We start from the raw sequence: 6036 nt of genomic DNA, 5'->3' as shown, positions 1-6036 counted from the left end.
TCATAAAAAAACAAAGTAAATAAAATACACAACCTTAATAAAAACAGATGTAATTTTGAAGTATATATAAGATTTATACAAGCCCCGTCAGTAAAGTCTAAAACAAAGAACCCTTTCAAAAAGAAGGGTAATATCAAGAGACTTAACGAAAAACATTTTGAAAAAACAAGCAGAGGAAGAAAAGTCACCCATTATAAATCAACATTTAAAAAGAAGAAAGTAATTAATAAAAGCAATTATTACATTTCCAGGCCAAACGATGAAACATCCCAAGTTGCTGTTGCTTATTATACTATGAATTATTTGTACGCCTATAAACACTTGACGAGTTGAAGTTCACCCTATTCAAAACGACCAAGGATTCATCCTATTCGATTCAGGAATAATCAATTTACCTGTATCTCTTGAACATCATTGCTTAACTGTAAACGTGTCACAAATAGAAAATTCTTTTGACTTATCAGTAACTCAAAGCCATATCTTCATTAAATACCCTCAAAAACTATACTTAATAAATAAACTTGAGAAACAAACGACCCGTATTAGAATAGCAAGTTGTACCAAACGTGATTTATTTGATTTTATAGGATCTTCTTTTAAATTCCTTTTCGGTATTAATAACAGATTAATATCATCGCTCATAATTCAATCCAAGCAAGCAATCTTAATGATTTTATAAATAAATTTAATCAAGGCATAAATATAATAAATAACCAAAGTAAAATTCTGGTTATTCGCCCGCTCCTTCTGGGTCGACAAGTAAAAGGGAACTCCTTCAGCTCAACTCCGCATTAAAGTTGATCGGCCGTCTTCGTCTGCCAAAACTCTTTCGTTGCCGAGACGACTTGCCACACGCCAAAGCGACGCTCCGAAACTTCCAGGTGCTGTGCATAGTCAGGCAGCCACACGCTTATGCCACGTGCACCGATGCATTGCATCGGGTCGGCGACAACGAAGGCATAGAGGCCTTGGAGGCCAAGTACGACCACTGCTATTCAGTGTATGAGCGGTGTCTCGTCCGTGTGAAGGGCCAAATCGCTCAAGTATCCGGGTCAGTCAGGAGTGATCCGCGCATCCTGTGTATTCCGGTGGGTGCCGGCTCCCTCCAGTTGACACCGAAGTTTTCCACGAGGATCACTTGCGTTGGCCGACCTTCCGTGATAGTTTTACGGCCATCTACGTCAACAATCTAAGGTTGACTTCTGTCGAGAAACTGTTCCATCTGAATTCCAAAAATGCAGATATGGCCAACGAACTCATTGCCAAGTTTTCGCTCACGAAAAATTGTTTCGCGTCGGCTTGGAGTGCTCTCTATGAGCGCTTTGAAAACAAGCGCTTATTGATCACGAGCCAGCCCAAAATACTCTTCAACAACGATTACGGAGCTGCGAAGCACGATTCAGCGGTGCTTAACCGCTTTTGAGCACTCAGACATTTTCGTCTCTAGTCCATTCGCAGATTGCATCCCCATCTTTCTTTGCTCATCTACGCTCCCCAAGCTTTACTCTCATTATGGGAGCAATCATTAGTGGACAAGTCCAAGAGCACGATCCTGAACGAGCGTTATCGTACACTCGAGCCTATTGAGGACGTGAAACAAACTGTGACTTGTGTTCAAAAGAGAATCATCCTGTCCGGGCCTGTCCGCGTTTCCTTCAAATGTCGGTCAATGATCGTAGGACCTACACTAAACAGAAGAGCCTCTGTATAAATTGTTTTGCAAGAGGTCACCAGCTCCGAGAGTGTACGAGTGCGCACAATTGCTTCACATGCAAGCGGCGACACAACACTCTTCTTCATCGGGGCGATAGTGGTCACAATGGTGCCTCTTTCTCTTCGAATTTAGCGACACTTTCTAACATACAGTCCACTCCGAATCAATCAGCAACAAACGTGCAGAATTATTTTGCCATTAACACTCAGAATATCCTTCTCGGTACGGCGGTCATTAATGTATGTCATTTGGGTACTACATACACCGCGCGTGCACTAATCGATTCCGGTTCCGAAGCGACTTTCATTTCTGAGCTTTTATTCCAACGCATAAAGTTGCCATTATAGTCCGTGCAAGCCCAAGTATCTAGGCTGAATCACGCTGTTGCGGCCCAAGCGCGGAAGCTATGTCACTTCAGCATTGGTTCTCCAACGAAGCCATATCGAGACATCAGCGTTCGTCATTCCACAGTTGGCAGGCAAGCTGCCTTCATTCCATATGCCGCAAAGCGATCGAACTTCTACAAAAATGCTTAGATTAACATTTTAATTGGCGCGAATATCCTTCCGTCAGCCATCCTGAGCGAGTCCCGGCCAAACATTTGTGGCTCACTCCTTGGGGAAGAAACCGTGTTTGGTTGATTCTCACCGGCCCCATTTCCCAGAATGTGTCGATAACTGTCTCTGTGTTTTCGACAAGAGTCGCCATCCAAGCAGACGATCAGCTCGACAGACTCATTTCCAAATTTTGGGAGCTGGAGGATATTCGAGCGAAGCTGATAAAGGAAACCGATTTTGTTTGCGAAGAAAACTTCGTAAACACAACTTCTCGTAGCAAATGTGGCAGATATCGGGTGACTCTTCCATTCCGGAAGCCCAATGGCATTGAATTGGGTCATTCCAGATCCATAGCGCTGGCTCAGTTTCTCAAGAACGAGAATCGTTTGTCCAGAAATGATTCTCTAAAAGAGCAGTACAATGCCATTCTTCAGGAGTACCTGGACTTGGGTCGCATGACACCCAGCTCGCCACAGCCGATTGTCACGACTTCTAATTTTCATCTGCCTCATCATTCCGTCTTCAAACCAGATAGCACCACATCGAAGGTGCGGGTCATTTTTAACGCTTCTTGTCCATCCTCAAATGGCAAAAGTCTGAATAATATCCAGGGCCCATTCTCCAGTCGGATCTTACTTTGCACATCCGCAAATGGCGATACTTTCTATATGTGGACTCGAAGCATACACCGTTCCAACGAATTCTGTTTCGTACGTCGAACGGTGAGATCGGTGACTTCGAGTTAACACAGTTACATTTGGTATCAACTGCGCGCCTTTCGTGGCCCTACGAGCCCTCCAGCAACTCGCTGCAGACATACGCTTGCAAAATCCTCTCGCAAGCCGAGTCATTTCCAGCAGCACGTACGTGGACGACGTCCTGGCAGGGACGCACAATACGGAAGCGGTCATCCGGACCATTACGGAAGTGTGTGCAGCCCTGGACAGCGCTGGCTTCCCGCTGAGGAAGTGGACGTCGAATAACAGGAGAACAACCTACTCCGAGAGGACTTCATATCATCAGGTGGCAAGCTCACGACGACGAGTTCTTCTTCATGCCACCAGAAGTTGCCCATCAGGACTCCTATACGAAGAGGGAAGTACTATCGCAGATTGCAAAACTCTAGACCCAGCCGGGTGGCTGGCCCCTTTCGTTATCCGAGCCAAGATCTTCATGCAGGAGATCTGGCTGAAAACGGTCGAATGGGACAAACCTCTATCCGCGGATTTTTTACTCCAATGAACGGAGTATTTCGGGAGCTATCATGTTCTGAGTAAGATCCGGATTCCAAGGTGGGTTCAGTTCCAAACAAGAGTAAAGCTCCAGTACCACGTATTCTGCGATGCTTCAGAAAGGGCGTATGGAGCGGCGATCTTTGTCCGCGTTGAGACGTCGAACAAAGTCATTACGCATCTCCTCACTGCGGAGACAAGAGTGGTTCCTGTCAAGTCATTCTTTTATTTATTTATTTATATGGACGTTGACGTACTAACGGCAGTACCATCAAGTGGCCCAGCGAAACCAAGCACGGGCTTGTTGACGCACGGACAAAACAAAATAAATTTGTGAACAGCATGCATTACACGAAAACCGCGAATAAATATTAAAAGACGCTGGACAGCTAATTAAATTAGATTAAAAATATGTTAGAATATATGTATAATAAAATAAATAACAATTAAATACTCGATAAATAAGCTAATAATAAGGTTTTAAGCAAAGGAATAGATTTACTAGAGCAAACTGCGTTATTAAGATTATTATAGTGCACACACAGAATACGCAAGGGATTATGGCAAGCAAAGATAGTAGATCTACGTGAAATGAGAAGAGGAAGAAAATTCCTAGTGATCCTGACAGGAACTGCAAAACTAATTTGACTTAACAGCTCCAAAGAGTCTATTTCACCATTAATTAGTCTCTGTATGGTCAAAAAGAGAAGGAAGGTTTAGTAATAAAAGTCTACTTCGATACGGTGGTAATCTAATATTAGGATTCCAATTTAAACTACGAAGAGCAAATAATAAGAATTGTTTCTGCACCGATTCAATCCTATCTTGATAAACCCTATACTGGGGATTCCAGACAAGAGATCCGTACTCAATGATAGGACGAACCAGTGAGACGTACAAAGTCTTAGTGATGTAGGGATCATTGAACTCTTTCGACCAGCGTTTTATAAATCCCAGAACACCCATGGCCCTATTTACAGCAGACAGAATATGTTTATCGAATTTTAGTTTTGCACCAAGCAGAACCCCTAAGTCATTCACACCTTCAATTCGCTCAAGAGGAGTATCACATAACATATAGTTATTTAACTGGGAAGAACCCCTACAAAAGGTCATAAACTTACACTTATTGCAGTTGAGATGTAACATATTTACTCTGCTCCAAGATACTAAACGATCAGGTCACATTGTAACAGTGAGCTCGCAAGACTATCATTAAATGTCAGGCAAAGCTTAACGTCATCGGCGTACATAAGTACACGGGAATGCTCAATAATAGAAGGAAGATCATTTATGAACAAAGTGAACAATAGAGAACCCAAATGACTGCCCTGGGGCACACCAGAAGTGACTTGGACACATTTAGATACAAAACCATTATAATAAACATTCTGAATCCTGTTGGAAAGGCATTAGGATATCCACTTAATTAGGCTATGAGGAAACCCTAAAACATTAGGCTTATACAGTAAGAGGTGATGATTAACAGAGTCAAAAGCCTTACTAAAAACGGTGTAAATGACATCCGTAATTTTTTCAAATGCTTTCGGAATCGCAGACAATTTAGATATACCGCGATAATTTTGAACTTTAGATTTGCTACCTTTTTTTTAGGATAAGTATAATGTATGACTTTTTCCAGATTTTAGGAAAAGAACATGAGTTAACGGATAATTCAAACAATTTAAAAAGCGGTTTACAGATACTACCAGCACAATACCTTAGCACACAACTAGGTACTCCATCCGGACCAGCCGAAAAAACAGGTTTTATAGCCAATAGTTCCGTTAAAATAGAGCTTTCAGTAATTAAAGGACCAAAAATACAATTAGATGAATTTAACTGATAAGGATAAGAAAAGGAATTTTGAGAACTTGGGACAGAATATATCGTTTGGAAAAAGTCCGCAAATAAATCGGCAACATCATGACCATTAGATAATGTCATATTCTCCAAAGACATAAATGCTGGTGATGACACGGATCTACGCTTTGAGTTAACGAAGTCGTAAAATCGTTTTGGATCACGCTGAAATCTTATTCTGCACCTACTCAAATAATTATTATAACACTCATTGCTATGAGTGCGAAAAGCAGCTTGAGCAAAAGAATAGCGGAGAAAATCAAAAGAAGAGCCAGTTCCCTTGAATTTTTTGTAAAGTCTCGACTTACGATTTTTTAAATTCGATAATTTCTTAGTAAACTATGAGGGTTTATCAGACAAATGTGAAATACTTGATGGAACACAAGCATCAAATAGCGAGTTCAAAGTAGAATAAAAAAATTCAACCGCTATATCCAAGTTTGCAGACAAAGAAAGTAGGGACCAGTCAGTTTGAGATATAAGCAGAGCAAGTTTCTCAAAATCGGTTTTCCGAAAACAACGAGAAAGCACACCACAACGTACACTCGACTCTGATGCAATAAATGGAAGCTCCAACATAATTTCCAAAGTGGGATGATAAGGGTCTTCAGGGGAAGATATAGGAGATATTCTCGATAGAGAACATGAATCTGGGTCTAAAACAAAAATA

This window comes from Drosophila nasuta, unplaced genomic scaffold (genome assembly GCF_023558535.2).
Source record: "Drosophila nasuta strain 15112-1781.00 unplaced genomic scaffold, ASM2355853v1 ctg16_pilon, whole genome shotgun sequence".
NCBI lineage: Eukaryota > Metazoa > Arthropoda > Insecta > Diptera > Drosophilidae > Drosophila > Drosophila nasuta.
Note: the sequence above shows the minus strand (reverse complement) of the source record.